Genomic DNA, 23,714 nt, shown 5'->3' with positions numbered 1-23,714 from the left:
GCCACTCCCACGCGACCAGGTTTCAGCACACAAAATAGCAAAAATCTACTAGAATTCTAAAATTGCACATCGTATGCCCAGCTTTAGCTGGAGACCAAATTTGACCATAGGTGTGTATGTGTGTGTCCCTTTATTGTTAGCCCTGTGGTTGCCAGGTGACCTGTCCAGAGTGTACATTGCCTCGCTCCAAATATCAGCTGGAATTGGCTCCTGCTCCCCTCTGTGACCCGTAAAGTAAAAGCTTCATAGATTAAATATATATATACTAACATCTGCAGTCACCAGTAATGACACTTGGGAGCTGTAATTACAAGTAGCTCTAATGTTCACAATGATGCAGCCAATGGTTTTGGACATAAATATCCTCATGCCATCACTGAAGCTGCTGCCCAGACAATATAAGACATTTGTTGGTTATACATCAGTGTTTAAACGACCTATAAGTCTATATTTCACAGCCTAAAGATTCAATTATATTCTTCAAATTTTTTGCGTCTGTTTCAAATGCTGAACCGTGACCCTGTAAAAGAAAAGATTTATACGAAGCGTGCGAGCGTCTCAGCCTCTCATCTCAGAATCACTGGTCAAGGACGTTTATTAGTTCCTTCACTATAAAAGAATTTCCTCTGCACACTTCTATCTTCAAGGCTCACAGATAAATTCAGTTGGAGTTGCACATATTAAGCGAGTACAAATAAAGATGCCAGCGGGTTGCTTCAACAATCTAGTAAATTATTATTTTTATCACAGCAGGACAGGCTGAGGATTTCACCCTCTGACCCCCTCACTGGTTGATGATGTAATGGAGGCCGCTCGCTTGCGTTCATCACCTTTTCCTTACAATGTCGCTTTGTCAGGTCAAGTTGAAGAGATTAGGGCCAGCAGGTGAAATGGAAACATGCCAAGCTATTGATTCTATGGCATTGTTGGAGCTGTAAACAGCAGATTATTGGTGCAGCACCAATATCCAACCTTCATTTCAGGATGACGATAGATTCCGTATGTATTTGGCCTCTTTAGCCCTTTGCCTTGTTTTTCAAGCATCACATTTCTATCTGTGTTACCCTGAGCATCTATCTTCAAAAAAATAATTTACTATGGCAACAGTATTCTTGTCTTAGTTCTCTTAACCGACCTTTTTTAGTTCATTTTACTTTTAGAAAAAGTGATTTAGTTTCATGATTTTGAGCTAACCTCGTTTTTTTTTTTGCCCACTGAGATGTGCATCCTTTCAACTTGTTTTCTTATTTATGCATTTGTTTTCGTTCTAAGCGAAGTGATGGAAGGCTTGGATTGTGCCCAGTTTGTGCTCAAACGGGATTGTTAGAGTCTCAGAGCGGCTGGTCTTGGTATGTGTGGGTTTTCGGAGCACATTTCCTTCTTCGTTCCAAGCCAAGATCTGTTCATCTTTGAATCAATACAATTGACACAGACAGATGAAGAGGTTAATCTGACTTTTCTTGTAAAGATGCCGTATTGTGCGTGATTATATGCAGGGTGACTCATGCTAAATGAATATACTGCCATATATTGCTGAGATGTAATCAGTTCATGTGAAATGTGAAAAACTGCAATGTGGCGTATTTGAGGTTTTGCACTAATAACATAACATGTCTGAATGTGATGTTTTGAGTCATGGTCATTTAAGGTTTATGGTGTCATTTCTGTGACAATGTAAGCAAATACTGCAAGTGTACTGTTGCTGTATGGGTTTTTATTTCCTTCTAAATTTGGGGAGAAGTTAAACAAGCTATAGGTCAGTGCACACATTTTTAAAAGTATACTTACTTCATATCAAACATATGCGTCAGTGAGTCATCGCCATGCTGCACCCCACGAACCGCAGCTATTCCAGACCCTGTGGTCATTTCTAGCAGCTGTATCCCTGTCTTTAATTGCTTCATATCGTAATGGATGACATGAATCCCTTCTTTCTGGGGATGTTTTGAAAAAAAATAAAAAAAATAATAATAATTCAACTGTACAATGTGCCATAAAGGGAAGGAAAGGGGAGGGTGTTAATGTTCATCCGAGTTTACCCACTAATGTCCATGGGGGGGAGGCGTGTGTTCATCAAAACCCAACTGTGTCTACAGATGCTACATTCTGCCGGTAATCAATATGAGAGCTGAAGTGCTCTGCCTCGTGCTGCTGGGTCATGTTTACAATACAGTGTGTGTACATATATGTGTATAAATATACTATACACGTGCATGTGCAGCAGACACAGATCTTTAGTTGCATGGCGTAAAGAATTCTTTTTGAACGACAGTAGAAGAAGTAGAAGCTCGGGCTGCTGGAGCTTCCCTGTGTTCACGTACAGTAAAACTGTATTTTCATACAATGAAAAAGACAACGATAATAATAATAACAATAATAATAATAATAATGATGATATGTATACACTGCAGTATATGTATGTATACGTGCACATTTTTGCTCAGTTCATTTTCTTTCCACTAAGGATGGCTGTGATTTCTCGGATTAGCGTTGGGGTAAATAAATAAATAAATAAATAACTCTGTTACTACGGCAACAGCACACAATAACAAAAAAGGCTACGGCCCAAGTGATTTCATTGAATACTGTACAATAGAGTGGCGTCCTCTTCCTCTTCCATTTTTCAATCTCACCATTACCGGCTCCGTATTGATTAGCGCATATACCCAATTAAGTGGCTGCTTTTGATAGAACATCAGCTAATTTTTATTGATCCAATCTACCAGGTACCTTTTACAGAATGTTTCAGCTGATATTAAGGCTGACAGCTGCTATGATTTACGTCTAAATGTATAATGTAAGGACATGTAATCAGACCACAAATGAATCTTTGGAGAAAGTGAATTTTTTTTTCTCTCCGTAATTGGGCCGTTGATTAAATTCAACGTAATTGAATGATGTAGCATTTAATCAAGACTGTTACGTGAGATTTGCTTAAAAGCACATAGGATTAATTTAATCAATGTTTTATTTCTTTGAGTACACTCTTGACGAAGGCGTTACGCAAACCATGTCGTGGCGCACATACTGTATATAGGGTTAGATTTTGAAATATCCCATAGTTGAGTAAAGTAGGAAATTTAACGATAAGTAGTAAATGTAAAAGAGTGTAATGGAAGCAAGGTGGTTAAGGTGGAAATGGAGGACGAGGGGAGGTGTGTGTCAACTTATGAGGGAAGCCGTACAGTGTCTGGTAAATATGGAATCACAATTGCAATCGAACCAAAGTCAGACAAGTGCTCATCAGTTCCCAGCGACAGGTACATTTCCTACATCGGCAACAAAGTGCTGCAGAAAACCGTCTTTTTCAAACACACTTAAAAGGTCAGTTGATGAAACTGGTGCTTAAAAAGTCGTATGGAGTAAAACAAAATCTGACTTTTATTAGATCCCAATGTACAGCAAAGACCATGCAAGGTGCGAGAGAGAGTGAGAGAGAGAGAGAGAGACCACAAGCTCAGGCGGAGACAAAGACATTATAAAACCACAGTAACGTCTGCACCTCTGGTATTTATATGGTCATTTTTAGCTATATGGGCGTGCGGAAATAGCCCCGACTTTTCAGAATCCACGTTAGGAGCCCATGAAATATTTATGCGGCAAACAACAGTGTCATTATCATCAAACACAATACTGAGTACACAATGGCTGCAATCAAGCCACTTCTGTCTCTGTGTCAGTCAACCCAGGGAAAGGTAGGTTAAGTTCTCCTCCCACTCCACTAATTTCCGCAGACCTTTTCTGGGGCACTGCCTGAAACCCGGCAAAGTTCTGCAAAAGTCTACATATTTCCCAATGCTTATTAAACGGTTCAAAATAAAATCCGCCTCAGGGACTGTCTAAAAATAATTATCTGTGTGAGTGTGTGTGTGTGTGTGCAAAGAAGGAGCCTTTAGCAGATTCTTCAGGAAAACAACAACAACAAAAAACGTAAGCCGATGACACGTTCAAACATTTTACTATGACACTGGCACGCCGCCAAGCCAGGAGACGAGACTCGCGAGCACAACGGGGCCAGAGAAAGCCATCTTGAGAGCTGACATGGACTATTTCTGATGCCCTTTAGTGTCTCTTCCCTGCTATGAGATGGCATGACTCAGCACAGTCTGCAAAAAATACTTGGCATTTTTATCTCAGTTTGCTGGAGAAATACAAACAGAATCCTCAATCGGGGCTGTAAAAAATGCCTCAGTACACTTGTAATATGGTTTTTGAGTGAGAGACTAAACAAAATGAAGCCGTTTATTTGTTTGTGCGATTATATTTTTCCACGAGAGGCTCAATATGTACATTTGCTAATGACACACTATACATTACACCTGGAATGTATACGTCCTCTGTCCCGGGGCAGATTAGATGCCTCTTGTGACCCTGAAGGGGCAACTGCATTATGACTGTTTACTGCTCCATCTGCAGACTCAGTTTATCATATCTTCATGAGAGTAGGGTCTGTGCTACGACCTTGGTTGCTATGGCAACTGCCACTGGGGAATGGACCAGCCGGACCCTACTAATATCTCCACAGACCATCCGAGCCACTTTACTGTTCTTATAAAGAATGTACATACAGTAGAGAGAGGGGATGTCACTGCTTTGGTTCATCTTTACTCTCTCTGAATGTGACGTCTGTCTAATAATGTTCATACTAATATACGGTACCTAATTGTCTGGGTTCTTATTTGCAGCTAATGGGCTGCTGCATGAGTTTGTTGACTGACTGTGTTATGAGTCATTATGTTGATGCAGACTTAGTGCTCCTGTGTGTGCACCGTGTCCCCCCCACACTCTGTCCCCAGTAACGCTTGCTCGTGCGCTAAACCGATCTGAGCTCATGTCATCTGTCACAAATCATATTTGTACACGAGGGCGTTACAACGGGAGCGCTTGATCGCTTTTTAATTTCTAATTACATCGGCGGCCAGACTGAGACCATTCAGAATCGGGGGTTTTACGACTTCTGTATGACCACGACTTATTGACATGAAGTGAAATGGACAAACTGACCTAACTACATGGACTTTATTATGAAAGCTAATTAGATTGATCGATTCTTTCGACAATTTTACATCTTTTAAAAAAAACTTGACATAGTAAATAAAACATCCGAGCTGGAGTTTATAGAGAGCTAAGCAAGACTAGCTTGGGGGTTGTTTACCAGTGATGTAAGTGTAGCACAGGATACACTGAGAAGGAATGAGAAGACTAGCCGTGGAGGGAACAACAACAACAACAACAACAACAGGTGGAACTGTGGCAAAACCAGCAGCTGATTTAAATCCACTTTAAAAACACATCATTATGTCTCAGTCTTTGAAAGGTCCTGTACTTGACATGAGCCTATAGGAATCCCAATTATCATCATCATTATCATATAACTATATAATTACAAGTGTAAAATCCCAGGCCCTTAAAGGCTGACGATGTCTCCACAGACTCAAGCTTTTGGCCGGAATAGATGAAGCCGTTGTGTTTACGTTACACATCCAAACCGTTTTGTCTCCTTATGTCATAGATTTGTATTTTTAATGAGAACATTTAGGAAAGATTCAATTAAACTTAATAATAATTTAGCAAATAATGTCAGCAAATGTCAAGACTATACATTTTTTAATTCAATGCTTACAAGGAAGATAGTTTAGCTACAGAAGGGCAAACCAATCCTTTCAATCCTCGTGGTACATTTTTGAATGTGCTCTTGGTGATAAAACACTGCTCTGGGTAAAATAACCGACTATTAAGTGTCCGGAGAAAATGTAATGACCCTTCAGTTGATCTAAATGATTCCTCTCATGTTCTCAATCTATAAAACCTCTACTCTTAAGGATCATTCAGATGGTTCTTGTGACCACGTTAAAGAGGAAACAATCGGTTTCTTCAAATCTTTCCCCTCCTACTGTCACATTTACAATTACTGCCACATCACAGTCTGTATGTTAATTTTTCTCGGTAGCTTATGGCATAGCATGAAGACAGGAAGGGGGACAACAGGTCTGAAGATAACAGCACCTCTATAGTAGATCTTCTCTATACTAGATGTTCATTTCATCCAACTAAAATCTATTTTTCAGGTTATTGCCTGTATAAACCCAACATCCCCTTTCAAATGTGAAGGTTATGGATAAAAAAAATATGACATTTAATGAGTTGTAGATGTGCTGCAAGGCCATAGGGCAGATTTGGTTCAGTTAGTTACCCTCGTGCTTCTGAGATAGCCACAATAAAACAAAGTGCCCTGAAAGCTGCATTGGATCACATTTGGTGATTTGTGGTTGTTGTTAACGTTAATATTCTGCCTCTGTTTGGACTGTGTGAACAGATGTGATTATGAACATGCTGCGTCTGAAACCTCTTCACTGACTTCTTCAACCGTCTCAGTTTACTGTCGCCTTTACTGTATCTGTGGTGACATGAAGCTAATCATCAGGCAGCGTTGCATCTATTGAGAAACACGCAGCAGAGTCGTGTTACTCAGCATTGTGTCAACTCATATGGACACGGATTGAATCTAACAAACATTTAAGTTCTGCACTAAAGCTCTCATATCGGATCCAAAATCAGAAACTCTGTGTTTTTTATATCATCAAGCTCCACTTAAAATTCACCCTGACAATGAAACCTTATGATATCGTATAATTTCCCTGCTCATGGCCAGTCCTTTATCCCCTTATCTGAACTGTACGCAGTGACCTTCCATTAGCTGCCGGCTCGCTCCTGCACTGCCTCTGAATGGAAAATTGCTTATAACAACTCCTTTGGTTTTGTGGAATTTTCCCACTAAGGCACGAGTGTCTGTGCAAACATTATCACAGTGACCTTTGCCTTAATCTTCCACCACTTTACACCATGCGGTTTACTTCGATTCATTCTAGTATCCACTCATAACTTAGCATGAAATAAATATAATATAAAGAAAGAAATAAATGGTGTTAAAAGAGACTTGAGAAGCACAACGCTCTCTCTCCGTCCTCTCAAAACATGGATCGGGGCAACTTGTGAATTGTGGCTGCGTCACCTTCAACGTTTCATCCCTGCCGCTAAAGCTTGTCGCGACACCTGGCTTTAATGGCGTCTCGAGCCACTTTCAACCCCCTTTCCGACACCTCCCGCAGCATCTCGCCGCCCGTCTTTGTGCCACTGGATCTGCGCGTCGGAATCAAAGGGGAGCAAGACCGGGCTTGCCACAAAAGAAAGACGGAATCCGCTTAGATGAGGCAGCTGAGGCCAGAGAGCGAGTGAAACAGGCAGCGGCACAGAGAGAAAGAGATGGTTTCTTTTGTGTTTGCATGAAAATGGGATGAAGTCAAATTGGTTTCTGTTGTCAATAGACGATAGATGGTATATATATATATATACATATACATATACATATATATACATATATATATATATATATGTATATATATATACATGTTTAAAAAATTAAGTTTGAAAAATTAAGCCTATGAACTAAGTGTTGGCCACTAGAGGGCGAATCCACTAGTTTTAAAAATAAGTCAATTTGAAAGGAGGTCTATGGGAAATTTACCCTCTAGTTTTCACTTGATTTATAGACTTTCTGTCATTGTTTTTGAGCGGTTTGGTATTTCTGCTCAGTGGTTGTGTAGCTTTATGCAGCAGGAATGACAACATTTTTGAAGAAGCCACCTGAAATGTCCCTATGTCTGTTGGTTTTCATTCCTTTTCTCACACACGACGGTTGCTGGAGCCAGTCCTCGGAGCCCTGGACAGGTCACCAGTCCATTGTAGGCCATTGTAGAACATTCAGTGTTCATTTAACCTCTGCATGTTTATGCCTCTCATTTTTATTTATTGTGCCTTTCATTTATTATTCTGTAGAGCACTTTGGTCCACTGTGGTTGTTTTAAAGTGCAGTTAGGATTGGATTGGATAATTTTTCTCTAGTTCCAGGTCTTCTTCAATAGAATATGAAGTCAATTTCGTAAATGATGTTTCCATTGTGAGGAAAATAGACACTAAAATCAGCCATCAATCATAGGAGTGGACACCAGTGTGACTGAAAGCTGATATCCCCTGGCTACAGGTGAATTTACAGTTTCAAAAACGGACATAGGCTTGAACCAGGACTTTTACAACTCCATTCATATATATGTATATGTATATGTATATATGTATGTATATACATATATACATATAAATATATATATACCAGGGGTGTCAAACATACGGCCCGGGGGCCAGAACCGGCCCGCCAGAGGGTCCAATCGGCCCACAGGATGAATTTGTTGAAATTGCACTTATATTTCTCAAGAAATGGTCCGGCCCCCTTGAGATCAAATTGTGCTGTATGTGGCCCCTGAACAAAAATGAGTTTGACACCCCTGATATATACAGTTCCTGGAATTACATTTTGGCCCAACAATGACAGATGTTGCACTGCTTTTTAAAAAACCAACAACAATAAAAAAGAAATGTGGAAGATGAATCCTAGCTGCCAGCTGTGAGAACTAACTTTGTTTTCACACTAAAACATTCACATGTAACTTGATTAATTACATCAGCTCACCAACAAGCATCTCCCATATGCTCCCGTATGGATTCCCCCCATGATAAATTCATTACATCCAACGCAGTTAAACACTTAGGATTTGTTTGTCGTCATTGATTTTCCTCCATGAGCAGACGCTAAAATGAACCCATATTGGGCTAAATAGAGTTTGAACTCTTTGTTATCATTCGGCACAGAGAGGATGATGTTCCTGGATGTTGGAGCTGGATGTTAGCACCTGGACCTGACCTATAGCACAGAAGAGGTGGTTTACGCGCAGATAAAGTGAAAGAGACAGAGAACTAAATAATCAGGCTGGAAGGACCCGGCAGTGAAGGTAATTACAGAATGAAAGGATGAGACATCCGTGTCTCTGGAGGTTTCTGGTGGGATCCCTGAGGCTGCAGTGATGCGTGGGTGGAAAGTGAGAATGAAGTGAAGCTATAGGTGAAGAAACTATAGGTGAAGGCCAGCGTCTTTTCACACTGTCTCATCTGTGGGCTCCTGCACTAACACACACGTGCTTCACAAGCCACATTTTTGCATCAGTAAACTGATTATAACTTGTGTATAGCTTTAAATGTAAACTACAGCCTCCTAATGTTTTACCATTTGTTCATTATTAAAAGTGTTAACCATATATAACATATGGGTTTTCTTATTGATGCCATTATCAGGCTACATTTAGCCGCCCATTTAGCATCAAAAAGTAAATACACTTAATATTTTATTGTATTTTGGGTGAAATCTTTCAGAATCTGACACTTTTCAGATATATAATATAAATGTCTTGTTTTTTTGTACCTTATTCATCATTTACTTCTTGGTTTTATTATTAAATATTGTGCAAGGCTGATGTTTGTTATTATTGGAAAACTTCGTGAAAAATATTGTTTTTTTTATGCCCTTTGTGGGTTTTTTTTGTTACTTGTCCTTCATTATGTTGTAGTTTTCTTTTCTTTTAAAATTTATTTAAATAAATACAAAGTTAAAAAACAACAACTTTATCCTGTTTTGATCTTACCTCAATCCTCTCCCTTCAGACTTCTGTGATCACAATATCAAGCTGTAACGTGAGATGATTCACCGAGCGCAGCGGCTCCATTTGTTTTGCCTCGTCTTTTGCATGGTTATGAAGTCTCCTCTGTGTTCGGCTTTCATCTGACCCTGCTCAGCCCCACAGTGCTGCTATAGTTTTCCTGAGATACTTACAAAATCCATACACGCCTTCAGCGCGGCCGACTCTCCCTCTGACCCATAAATCAGGGGAAACAATGGCAGCTGCAGGTTTGGCTTGTAACGCGTGGCCGTCCCCTGCACCCTCACATGCACGTTTGCATCCTGCATTGGTTTCATTCTCTCTTCGGCATTAATTGGAAACTGAAATTGCTTTTCAAATTGTTTCAACCTGCACTGACTGACCTAATTAATTCATTGATTACGCTCACTGGGAAGAAATCCCTGTCTAAATGATGTATGCAATTAATGTCATTTACATATGTAATGTGTCTGCCTGATTGCTAAATTATGTTTATACTCCCCGCTGATGCCACTGACAGGTGTCTTTTACTGTGATATAGCGGCAGATGTCCTATAGCACACATGAATGGTGCAGTGCAAACAGAAACTGGGGCTCTATACCTGCAGCACAGAGCTGCGATGATGCAGCTCACAAGGACTCTGCATCAACTCCTGACAAATATATTCACTGTCATCGACTGACTTGTCAGCAACTGACAGAAAAAGGATTCTCTTTGCAGCTGGTTCCCTGCGGCAAGGGAAGTGAAAATACATAAAAATAAATAATAATACGAGAGCCTTTCCTCCATGGTAGTTAGGTGGTGGGGACTATTTATCAGGATTTGTTAAAACAGGAAAAAGGTGCCCAAAAATGCTTTTAAGGATGTTGCTTTTAAGCTTTTATTTCTCCTTTTTTTCTGCTTCACTAGATGTCACTGGGATATTATTTCATTGAACTTTCTATGAATATTCTGAAATGAATAAACTGAAGGTATGTACACATTTTACCAAAACAGCACAGTGAGGAATAGTCTCACTATCAACAGGATGCTTTATTGCCGACACTTAGATGAGCTGATTTTCAGCGACGTGGCTTTTAGGTTCAAGTCAAAGTTGTGATTTGACCTGCATCTATTTGATGACACCAGCTGTCAATCACGCTGGTGTCCACTCATATGTGCCGTGTCTACCATCCGCATTCCCCTAAATGGTAAGGCTATTTACGAAATGGTTAAACTAGCGATTTAGACCATTAACTCTTAAGGAAACGGTTTACTTGTGTTATAGATCAAGTGAAAAGTGGAAGCTAATTTTTCCCTTTCGAACCAGTGGAGTCGCCCCGCAGTGATTAAATGCTATTTCATATGTTTGTATGTGATATAGCAACACGACTCGCCTCAGTGCAGCATGGCACGCTTATTTTGCTTTTCCATTAGCGATAGTACCTGGTACTTTCTTTACTACGCCGTCAAAATGTGGTTTAATCTCCAACATGTAGCAAGGAAATGTCTAAAATCTCATTATTTAACAGGGGAGTCTGTTGCGTTTAGCGACAGCAAGCTTGCGATCGCGACCGGCGAGCCGCATCACAAACCCTGCCGCTGTATTTCAGTTCAGTGACTGTGTCTGTGCTCTGGTCATGGAGGAAGTACTGAACTAATCTTTTTTACTGATTCTAATGATTCAGTTACACTGAAAACAATTGCTTTACAAGTCATAAGTCACTAGTTTGTGTGTTGTATGTAAAACAAAGTCCCGGCAGTTTCATGCAGCCGCGCTGTGATGACTCCGCCCACGTTGAGGAAGTACTATATTGTAAAAAAACAACCAAAATCTTGTAGATTCGAGCTGAGGCAAGGTGAGCCCAGCCGAGGCAGTACTATTTAGTGGAAAAACACCATTAGACTTGACCTTTTTTAGGTTCAGCGTCTCAGTTACAACCCTGGATGATTTTGAATTTGTCCTCCAGTACGCTCAGATCTTCATCTGTGTCTGCCATGAAGTCAACTCACCACCCTCCGATAACACATGACAGGGCCACTCGATGTTTACGGGTGCTTTATATTAAATGAAAGGTGAGGTTTTAAATTAACAAGGCAGAAACCAGAGTCCTGCCTTTGCCCGGCGATAAGATGTCGACTCACGATGTTTACTAGAAAGAAGTGGATGAAAACAGAAATAAAGGCTGTAATAGCCCCGCAGTATCAGCAAGAACAAACAGCAGTGAACTCCTTGATTTCCTCTGATGTCAAAACCTGGTGGAAAAAAAAAATCAATATGAAGAATGAAGCCTTATTTGCACAACGCCACCTGATATACTGTTGCTCACTGCAAGATGTCAACAAGCTTATTAATGTTTCAGGAGACGACTGCTTTTTGCGGCTAAGTGGGGGATTAAATGATGGCGGTTCTATTTTTACCCGTGAGCATGCGGGAGAGTAGAGATGCAAGTTTTTTTTGTCTATGTGCATAATCAGATGGACATCTGCCAATCTTAATCTCAGTCCGGCAAACAAGCAACCCTACACGCAAACAACGCAGGTGGAATTTTCTGTAAACAACATGTAGGCAACATGGACCAGCTTTATTCGACCCGCCAATAAAATAAAACATTATACAAATTAAGATTCCCAAACTTTCTGTGCGGGGACCCACTTTGTAAAGATGGCAAACAATCATGACCCAAATCTCACTATCAACTGGGACCAGAGCAGAATTGTGCATAATTTTTGCAACTAATTTAGAGCCATTTCTGTGACACATACTCATTTTGAACTGGTAAACAAATAATTACCTAGAGACGCTCAGTAATTACAACTCCATTTCATGGATGTTATTTAAAACGTACGCATGCATCTTTACTAAAAGGTTGGAAAATGTGGCAAATTTGTTTGGGGTAATCGGGTTTGGGTTTGGGAATCACTGCCTTAGATAGACCATTGACCGATTACACTTGATATAAGATGACTAAAATCAGTTTCCACAAACGGTAATAGAATATTTACATTTTCTACTGCTGCATCTTCTGACAAAACATGGCTTAACTAGAGCACACGGCAATGTAGTGGCTAACACTGTTGCCTCGCAGCAAGAAGGTCGCCTGTTTGCATCCCCGTCTGGCTGAGGGGCCTTTGCATGTTCTCCCCTTGTGCACATGGCTTTTCCCAGAGTAATCCAGTTTCCTCCCTCAGTCCAAAAACTGAAGTGAGTGAATGGTTGTGTGTGTGTTGGCCCTGTGACGTCCAGGGTTTACTCCAGCTCTCTGTGTCAGCTGGGATTGGCTCCACGTTGCCCACAACGCTCATGTGGAGGATAAAGCGGTCGACGATGAATGAATGGACATGGCACCGCTTTTATTTTGAAAGCTGCAGGCCGTGCGTTGTCCCAATAAGTTAACCTGTTACCACTAAAATAAATTAAAGTGATCGCTCACCGCTGCTCTTTCACTCTTGTTACATCAAAATCTTATTCCTGCTCTGTTTTTGTTAAGGATGATTCTTGAATATTACATGTTACACCTCATTCTATTGTATAACAATATACTGCAATCCCAATCGAAAATTGGGAAAATTATCACAATATCCCAAGGCGACGATAATAACAGTATTTATAATAAATATCCATAGACAAAGTGACAAAGAGAGAGAGAAGAAGCATTAAATGACCTTGGATGAAGTTCCCTGTTTTGCAGCCTTTCTTGGCGGAAAAGTATCCACACTGACATGTCTGTCACAGTCATTTTTTTATCCGTCTGTAATATATTTTAACACATAGCCACCGCAGACAATCGTTTTTCATCTCTATTTATGAGAGGGGTCCTGAGGCTTTTTAGTTTCAGTATCATTGCGAATTTTCCAACTTCTCTCGCCGTGTTTTAAAGCGCTATAAGTGTTACCTGGTATCTGGCGCCACAGTCCAGCATGCCAAAATAAAACATAAACACAATTTGCAGCCCGCAGATGAAAATGTATTTTGTGAATATAATAGCTGTTATCAGTGAAGCCAGTATTTCAATTTAAAACGGTCCCTTTATCTCTGATGACACGTCGTCGTCATTTTATGCTTTAATATAATGCATTTTCTACATATATCACCTTTAAAGATCCATTTGAGATTGTGTTGTCATAATTCGATTGTTTATCTCCTTTATCTCAGCCAGCGTGACCCTCTGGAGAAGAACGTTGTGATAAACCAAAAGATGAAATGGTTATGAAAGTTTATAAAGACAGAAAAATGGTGAATGCTGTGTTACTTTTTTCCAGCTTGGTATGAGTTTACGAAGTCCACGAAGGTAGGCAGCATTTAAGCGACTGCAAGTAAAATGCTCTAAATGAAAAAGCCTCAAGTCTGTCCATATGCTGCAGTCAGTTAAGGATTCCCTGTCAGGCTCAATCAGAGTTTGAATGTGGAGCGGAATACATTTTCACCATCACCAACCCTGTCTGTCCCCGACTCCCGGTGAGTGAACCGTTTGTGGAGAGAAACATAAAAGGTTTGCTCGCTGGACATGTTTTTGCCCTCGGGGGTACACAAACTCAATAGCTAGCTGGCTAGCTGGCTAGCCCTCTATACTTGAGTGCACCTGTGCTTTCCCGGTGGCAGACACGGAAAATTGAGGTCATGATCCTCATGAGTATGTGAGTCAAGATGCCTCAGTGTTGAAATATCTCTCCTTTCTCTCAGCTCCAGGTTCCATCCCCTTGAAATATCCATTCCGAGTTTGATATACAGTATGTTATATATTACATATTTACATATGGAGTGCAAGAACAGGACGTCGAGTTTTGTTTTTTTTTTTTCCAGTTTCTGCTGCCCTGTCGTTATCATTCTGTGGGAATGGATTGCCAAAATGTTTGTTTAATGCCTTTTAAATTAAATCAATACCTAGATAAATATGCACAAGGGTAAGGATACTTTCCACAGTCACTTTAATTTCCCTCATTAAATGGAGAGCACCGGCAGGACATTAATGTAAGTACACTCGATTTATCAGAATAAAGCACCTTAAAAACACTATAATGCAATAAAGGGAGCGTCTCACCCCCAGTATTCGAAATCTATGGGTGGATTAGGGTTTGGTATCAGGTGAAATAACTGTGCGGAGCTGCTCTCTGTCCAGAGAAATCAAACCAACCACCCTTCTACTCTTTGAAGTGAAGTGCAGGCTTGTAAATGTGATGTGATCTCTGAATTTTAAACTTTAAATCTCTCTTTGAAGTAACATTGTAATGTTGCTTTGCTTCGTTACCCATTTGTATCACTCCGTAGTCGCTTTGCATAACTTTGTGTGGAGTTTGTAGTCGCTTTGCATTCAGTTTGTGTCTCTTTTGAAGTGAATTTGCAACTCGTTGCGGTGATTTCGCTTGACTTTTGTTATCGGTCTGCATCTCGTTAGTCCCTTCACGTCGGTCTATGGTGTGTTTGCATCTCTTTGTAGTCGCTCTGTCTCCTCGTTGTCATTTTGTGGTCACTTTACATCTCTTTGTAGTCGCTTTATACATCTGTCAGGTTGTTTTTTTTTCCATTATGTCATTGGAGTTTTGTGTTTCTTTGTCGTCACTTTACATCTCTTTGTAGTTAGTCTGTGTCTCTTTGTACAGTAATATGTGTGAGCAAATGTCTTCAAACATGCCAACTTCCCCGATGAAACAGCTGAATGGGCTGCCACTTTGTTGACTCTTATATCTGCATCTGCTGCGACATGAGCATGCAAAATATTATGTTAATTTGACTACAGAAGACACTAATGAGTGCTGCAGTCAGGTGCAGTGAAAAATCAGCTACAATCACTCCCAATCGGAATCAGGATATCGGGAGAAAAAAAGTCAAAAATTCTGCATTTCTACTTCAGTCTCTTTGCAGCCAATTGGCGTCTCTTTGGAGTCGCGGTGAATCTCATTACAGCAACGTTGCAGTCATTTCTCTTCCCATTGTAGTCCCTTTGTGTCTTTTTGTAGCCAGTCTGAGTCCCTTTATGGTCATTTGGAAGTTGAAGTTAATGCTTGTTGTTGCAAAGTCAAAAAGTGAGGCTGCCAGGAGGGCACCTTTTGCCATTTCTTCTTTGGTGTTTTACAGTAGTTGGCATCCATGGTAATGTCACATCATTGCCTCCTTCTTCTCTTCCCTTTGCGCGTCATATCAACTGTACTGTATGTCCTTCCACCTCCCTTCAAAACTGCATTAAGATGAAATGACTCTATCTGTCGTCAAACAATGTTTAGGATGCCAATAAACCTTTCAGGCCAGTTGTCAGTGCAGAGCACAGTGTTTCATGTCTGTTGAGACTGTCGTGGTGTCGCTGTCAGTGGAGCCACACTGGTCCTGAGCAGGTGACAGACAGCTGAGGCCAGTGGGACGTCAGTGAGAACAGCTGATCCCTGCAGAACCAGCCTGGATCTGACCCAGATGAGGATGCTCCTCTGTAATCGGCCTCCCTGAGGTAATCTAAACAGGACATTATCTGCTCCGCTGCTTCTCCGCAGTATCTGGAGGCCTCTGACGACACCTGCTCTGGAAGGCCTGGTGCTGCTCCTCTGCCTCTGTTTTTATTTCCGTAACTTCTCTCTCGCAAACACTAGATTCGAAACAGATATCTGCAAAGCAGGCATCTAAGTGGCTGTCTGTCTGAGCCTGCGTCTCCCTCATGAGTGACACAGTGTTCGGACTTTCTATTTTTAAAATACACTCACTGATTGTCCCCATGCACTGAATGCCATTAAGAATTATGAAGCATCAAACCGAAATGATCCAATATATTAGATGATCCCATGCACACAGTTCCTACACTTATTATCATCGTGCCCGGGTCACTTCTAAATTGCCAGTTGCGCTCGCTTTGCATCTCAATGTTAAATTAAGTGTTTGCCATGTAGGTTGTTTCCGCGATAATCTAATTTCAAGGACAAGCAGTTTTAAGCTCAGCAAATTGACCCTTAGACCCATCGTGTTGTTTTCATATTTGATCTTTCCCATTAATTACCTTTTTAATTGTTCTTTTGGTAATTACAGATGTGTTTTCGTCTGATGGTACATGTTGTGCTGTGTGTTTGGGGCGTGTTGTATATTTCAGAGAGACAAAGGCAAAGTTTCAAAGCATATGACAAGGAAAAGTATTTTTTTTTTACTCTAAAAAGTAGAATTCTAAGAGTTGTTTGTCAAGGATTTCCAACTTATCTTATTCTTAAAGCTTATACTGAATGATGGAAAAAGAGTAGTTTTAGTGAGCTACTCTAAAACAGTGATTCCCAAAGAATGGGTCAGAGCCCACAGATGGGTCATAGAACAGATTTTTGGGGTGTCCACAAACAAATTTGCACAATACACTTAAGTTGTAGTTAATGATTTGTTTACCAATGCATTGGACTCTCTTTAAAAAGTAAGTTTGGGATGAGGCAACAAAGGTGGAGAGGTTAGAAAGTACAACAAGAGAGATAAAGTTTGTTGATAATGAGTCCAAGTGTGTAAAAGTATAATTTGTCCTCCCGTCCAACCCCATGTTGTTTTATCACAAAGTTATGTTCCCTTATGCTCCTTTTATGCAAGTTTTTATTACATAAGAAAGCTCGAGACAACGTCGTTGTGGCAGTATCGTTGGTTTCTGCCAAAACATCTCAGTGTTATTGCCACAAATCTGCATAGATGTATTTTTTTTTTTTTATCAAAAAGCAGCAAGTCATCTTTAGTACAGTAATTTTCCCGTTTCAACTTCAGCAATGACTCTGTGCAGATGGATGGGGGAAAAAAAACCACCATGTGATACGGCAAAGAAAAGGTAAGTGTGATACAACAATGAGTCACAATGACAGATCACAAATAAAATAAAGTGACAGGAGAATGTGGGGGGAAACAACCCCAGGAGCTGCCAATCTGAATCCATCCTGGATCCTCTGTGATGCCACTGTTGTATAGATTTTGATATGTTAACTGGACTTGAAAATAAAAAGGTCTGGCCCGGATTGAGTTTGTTGGATCAATATCTAAACACTGAGCTGACAAAATAATGAAACGACTTTAAACTCTCCCTTTAGTAAACAGTTTCAGTAGATCTCTGCCAAAGTCAGATGTGGGGACATCTGAAATCCATCTTTCTCTGCAGGTTCAGGTTCTGCCTTATCAGCCCGAACCGTATTTCTTCTAAAAATAGAAAAAGTAATTCCTGTGTGAACTTGTTTGCTTCTGATAAGGAGAAAAATTGGACGCGATTGGGGCTTAATTTATCCGTTTTTTGGACTGTACTGACACTGCTGTGAGTTTATCTTTTACACAAACACACACACACACACACACCAACTCTCGTTTTCTACTCAAAGGTCAAAATGAAGTCTTGTCATTTACTCTAAATGCACTGGTTTCTAACTTCTCTCAGTGGCTTCTATTGGCACACTGATTTAAGATCAAGGGTTAATGAAACACAGCGAAAGCGCAACATAGTCGAAAACCTTAAAAATGACACCAAGGTCCCCCGCATGTCATTGTTTGAGGCTCATTTAGGTGACGCACAGTAACTCAAATGACTCGCATAATAGACACTGGAAAGTCATTCAGCCTGACCCTATTCTTCAAATATGGGTTTAATTGCCCAGAATATGAAGTGTTAGATCTGCTCACTTATCAAATTAACAGCTCAGAAAAGGACAGTAAAGTGCTTAACGCTTCCTTCACCGGAACGAGTCTTAGCAAAAAAGGTGAGCTGTCTGTCTGTTGGAGAGGAAAGAGAGCAGGGAGAGAGGAGCGTGCACTTTTCCATTCATTCGGATGGAGACATAATCATATAGTTGTCTACTTGCAGTATAGGACTGGGCGCCCAAACAGTTTTTTCTGTTTGTCATCACAAAAATGGATTAAGAAAGTGGGTATCAGGAATCGCACGATGATGATTAATGTGCCGTTTAAGTAAGAATGTTGCAAGAAAAGCAGATACTTGCATAAATGCATTATATAATTACATATACGTGATTATCACTTTCAGGACAAAGATACAGCACGTGTTACCAGTGACATTAATTAACGTTGCAACTCCAGGTTTAAGAGAGTCTGACCCTGCTATTGTTTGCTCAGTGTACGAGAGGAAGACACACTAATGACTTAAATACTAAATACTTTAACTTTCTGAAGTTAAAGTATCTGGGTATTGCCGCGCACATATTTATTGTATTTTCTGGTTGGATTCTAATGATGAACTGAACTATTTTTTTACACAGCACTGTAGCTACAGGAGAAATAATAAGGAAACCATTTTTTTTTTGTTCCTTTACGTCAAGCAGTGCTTTTGATTAGTTACACTGATCTACGGCGTTAACATTTGAGTGTAAGTTAAAACTGACCAGCTGGCCTTTTGGCTTTACTTAATCAGGTCATAAAAGGCCAAAAAAACTGTCCACATGTGTGTGTACATATGTGACAGAACGCCTATACCCTTAACTACTTTCAGTCGAAATATCTTTCTCTCTCCTTTCCTACTGTTCTGACTGAGGTGTGATGTCGTATCTCTCTCCCTCTTATTTTGATCTGAACAGCATGCAGCATGGGCTCATTTGACTAATCTACGCAGAGGAAGCGGCCTGGTAAAGGAGCATATGAGTCTCTCGCGTGCGTCTATATACGGTACGTGCTAAAAACAACATCCATGGATAATTACACATCACGTGTGTGGCAGATACGACGCGCAGCACGTTAATTATGCTTCCGTTGGTGCAGCTCAGCCACGCCGAAAGTGTGGTTTATGAGTAGATTCCAGTGAAAGCACCGGTGTAAACACAGATAGCACTCAGACGAGTCCCCCACGCCATTGCACGCACGCATGTGAACACTGTGTACGACGTGTCCCCGCGTGATGTTTTATTCATGGCAGCAGACGTATAGCCACGCGTGAGCGTATCATATTTCACCGTGCATCTCCTGTGCCGGTCTGTTTTGGCCCAGATAACAGGAAACCATGCCTGGAGGGGAGACGCAACACCGCAGGACGTAATAGAAGCTATCACACCGCTCGGCAGGAGAGACGTCCGGGAGCCTCATGCTGTGGCAGAAACACCTCTCGACTCCGGGGCGAGAAGGTGTGCTGTTGATGTGTTGTGATGCAGCACACTGAGGTTTGGAGAGGCAGGAGGGGACATGTTTGATTGATTGAAACGTGAAAACGTCTTGGTTTGTGACTGAGTGAGCAGTAGTCTGATTGTATTTCATGCCATTATGATTTGGTTTAAAAAAAACTTTCTTTTTCCTGTTTTTTGGGTGAAGGACATCACATTTCAGACCAAATTAATGACTTTTACTGCTGGTCAAGTTTGACATGATATAAGGGTTAATGTTGTTGATGTCACTATTCTGTCTCTGTACTATGCTTCATCTGAGAACAGGCTCTGTCAAAGCAAAACTGTCAGACCTGACTGAGGGAGTGTTTGTGTATATACAGCAGCAGCGCAGGGCTGGGTGGAGACGAGGAATAACTGTTGCTGTTGTTGTTGTTGTTTACTTCACTATAGTTGCCGCCATCTGTCATGAAATGCGGCACTGGATTGTTGCCCAGGTGACACATGATCGTAACACTGCTATACTGACAAGGCTTAATTAGCATTGACAATGTTTTGAATGTCACAGAGGTTTGTTTGTATTTGTAAAGTAGCACGGCGTAATTAAAACTTAAACATGTTTGTTTCTTCTTTTTATTCAGAACGTAGACTTTATTTAAACATGGAATTGTCTTCAGTTTGAATGACAACAGCTGTCAACCACAACATATTGTACAAAATCAACATTATGTTCTATTGAAGAAGCCCTGAATCTGGGGATTGAGACAATTATCTCCCCAAACAATTGTTAACTGAAGTGGAGTCATTCCCTAGTGATATGTTATTTCCTATAGGCTTTACACTGCAAAACAAAAGACTATATGTCCATTTGTATATACACTCATGCTCCAGACTGGAGCTCTACTACTGATGCACTACCTGTTGTCAGCACTGACCTGACATCCAACCCCTTTTCTGCATATTTATCTTGACATAAAATCTCACCCACACTGCCGTCTTATTATTATTAATTTATACAGAAAAAATGACATTATGACGCTTTTGGAAGACACACCAGCCTTATTAGGGGGGAGTTTATTAAATGTAGGAAAGTTCTCCCATAATTGCTCTTGTACCAAGTTATCTCAGGGGGCCGCCTTTCAGATTGGGTCCCCTGTCGATTGCCTGTCTTCCTTGCTTACCCTATTGTAACACTCCTGACATCGGAATCTAATTGCTGGATTGAATGCCTTTACTTCTCTCCTTAATAACCTACAGACCCACTGATAAAGTGGCATCATGTTCTCCTGAACTCATCCCTGCGGTACTGTAAATACAACAAAACGCTGACTCTAAAGACGCCTCCACGATTGGACCCCGCGTTATTGTTTCCTAATTGTCTCACAGCTTTTTAAAATAAACATTCAAACTCCCCCCACGTGGCTTTTTCATCTGCGTCTGCTTTATGGCCCGTGTAGATTTAACAGTAGACAGGGAAATCAATGCCTGTTAACAGCTTTTCAATACATGATAAAATGTGGAACCTCAATTGCCCTAATTAGTTTGCCTTTTATTAAAAATGTCTGTGGTGATAGTCCATCTCACCACATTACAGTAAATTGCACTGATTCTGATCTTTGATGGCAGCCTCTTTAATGACACCGCGACTTAACAGCCTTTTACTCACACTTAATGGTCCGGCCTCAAATATTTTATAGGGCTGAAATATGACTGTGTTCCCTTAAACTCGATACATATGGATTGAAACGAAGCAGAGTGACGGGATCCGGGTGCACGAGCTGAACTCTTTAATTAAAAGAGAGAAGCTAATATTGAAACAACACAGAGAGATGATACAGTTTAGTGGAGAAAGGTCTGTATAAATGAATGAATGTAAGGTCTGTGCATTTCACACAGCAGCATAATAAGACACATAATACAGTATTCTATTGACTGATTGCAAGTTTGTAATAGCATGCAGCACAAAATAAGATTTCATCGATGAATCAATAAGTAAGGCACTTAGATTTGACTTTTTTCCTCCTAATTGTTATTTCCCCACACATTCTAAAGCCACTGCAGTTTAAAGACATTGGCTGCAGGCGTGGATATGGTTATTTCTGCTTGTCCGAGTCGATATATGGATGGAGCTCGGGTTACTTTATGTGTGGGAAATCATTTAAGTTGTAAGAGTGCATCCTTCCACAGGGACCTGAATGTAGCTACTTACATTCATTCACCAGCTGCTGCTGCTGCGATGGCGTAAAGGTTGTTGAACTCACAAGTGACCAAAGCAACCTTTGGGTGTTTGATTTCAATTCCTTGCTCTTGAGCAGTTTTAATGAAGAATTGCACATAGGTTGATCACATAAGGTGGAAATACAGCCTCTCTAATGAGCAATAACAGGTCAGCCACAGGTGCATATGTTCTGTCACCTTATTCTTTATTGTAAATAAACACAAACGTGTCATTTTTTTTTTGGTCCACTCTCGTCATAAGAGCCTACCTGCAAAAGGGAAAATGTCTGTTCATCCTCGTTGACACAGAAAACAAAAACGCATTGAACTCCCCCAAGAATCAAAACTCCCCTCGTCCACCCAGCATCATCTAGTTAAAAAAAAAAAAGAAAAAAAAAAAAAAACACCATCCAAAAATACTCCAGCAAATACACCAGCAAAAGTATAATGAGATCGGGAAAAAAAAAGAAAGACAGAGAGAGATGAACACAAAAAAGAAAAAAAAACAACAAACCTGTGAGATCGGCTGCAAGAAAAGTATCACGTTAAAACGTCACGTCAAAAATGACTCCGGTTTGTTTTGCTCATTTTCTCACAAAGAAAAGAGGAACAAAGTAAAATCAAGGATTCGACCGGTGAGATTCACCGAGACATCAAAATCACAAAACTCGAAAGGCAACAAACAACACTGCAAAATGCAAACCAAAGCATAGCAACAGCAAAAGTCGACAGAAAACAAACACAAAAATAAAAAATAAAAACAAAAATCTTCCAAAACCACCAATAAATGTTGTGAAAAATCTCAACACTGACAAAACCTGCTTGGTTTCGACCCTCGAAACAAAACTGCAAGCAAGGAAAAGCCTCCTCAAGACCGACAAGGTACCCGTTTACCCTCTTGGCACTCTCGATCAGAATAACTGCATGCTAAAAACTTGAAGCCTGGGATGTGGAAAAACGCTCAAAACCACCATGTCAACGCTCAATTCAAACACCAGCAAAAGGAGGAAAAATAAAAAAAAGGAGGGGGCAATTAAAAAGACAAAAATATGCTTACAAAAAAAGCCAGTGGAAATGTACTCACCGAGCGGGAGTAAAATGTTGCAATAAAAATGTGATATGGCTCAAAATACAGTATGGCGGTGCGAGCCGAAATGCTGTGCCTTTTCTCTCTAGATCTCAGCCTCCGGTTCTGTCATGTGACTGATTCAGCCCCGGCTTCCAGCAATAAGAGCCCAGTGTTGAACAGCTGACGCTGAGCGCTCTCCTAACGGCTTAGCTCGCTCCAAAAGTCAAAAGAGGTGGTGTTGGTGGAGTCCTTATCATCCCACAGTTATGACTGAGCTGCTTGTGTGTGTTTTTGTGTTCTTCTCTCCCTCTCGCTCTCTCTCTTTTTCTGTTTTAAAGATACGGCGCTCGCTCGCTCGCTCACTCACTCACTCACTCACTCGGTGGCAGCGTCACGGCAGCTTCCACATCCACGCACACACGCGTCCATTTGATGAGTGTGGAGGGAGACGCGAGGCTTTTTATACGCCGCATGTTTCCCCTCTTATGAGAAATTAGGGGGACGGGTTGGAGGTGGAGGAGGCAAAGGAGGCGGAGGAGGGTGGTGGATAAAAAAATGGAGGGCGGGGTTACGTACAACAGTTTAAGAAACTGCATCGCCCTCGAAATAGCACGCATCCCAAAGCACGAATCGTGTCATTCCGTTAAGGTCGCATCAGAACTGTCCGTGGTCCTGAAACAGAATGCTGTGTGAGGGAATGCAAGCATGCCAACAGTAAACACTAGTGATACCACAGAGCTCTGTCCGTGGTGCTAAAGCAGCATGCACTGACTGTACAGCCAGTATCAATGAAATCAGGAAGCACTGTCCGTGGTGCTGAAGCACGATACAGGTACATGCATACATATACAGTTAGTATCAGTGATATCAT

General features: G+C 40.8%; 1 protein-coding gene across 3 annotated transcripts in view; it reads right to left on the bottom strand.

Annotated features, from left to right (window-relative positions):
* The window catches only part of LOC122776209 (RNA-binding Raly-like protein), a 98,495-nt gene extending 75,209 nt beyond the window's left edge, over nt 1-23,286 (bottom strand). For 2 of the 3 annotated variants that reach the window (XM_044036626.1, XM_044036644.1), the window contains exon 1: nt 22,044-23,170. The gene's annotated coding sequence lies outside the window, so the exon portion shown is untranslated. Of the gene's footprint in view, nt 1-22,043 lie in introns of all 3 variants that reach the window. The other variant, XM_044036636.1, reaches the window with a different exon arrangement.
* Between the last annotated feature and the right edge of the window lie 428 nt (nt 23,287-23,714).

Source organism: Solea senegalensis, linkage group LG1, assembly GCF_019176455.1.
Source record: "Solea senegalensis isolate Sse05_10M linkage group LG1, IFAPA_SoseM_1, whole genome shotgun sequence".
NCBI classification, from domain to species: Eukaryota; Metazoa; Chordata; class Actinopteri; order Pleuronectiformes; family Soleidae; genus Solea; species Solea senegalensis.
Note: the sequence above shows the minus strand (reverse complement) of the source record. Positions and strands in the feature narration are given on the sequence as shown.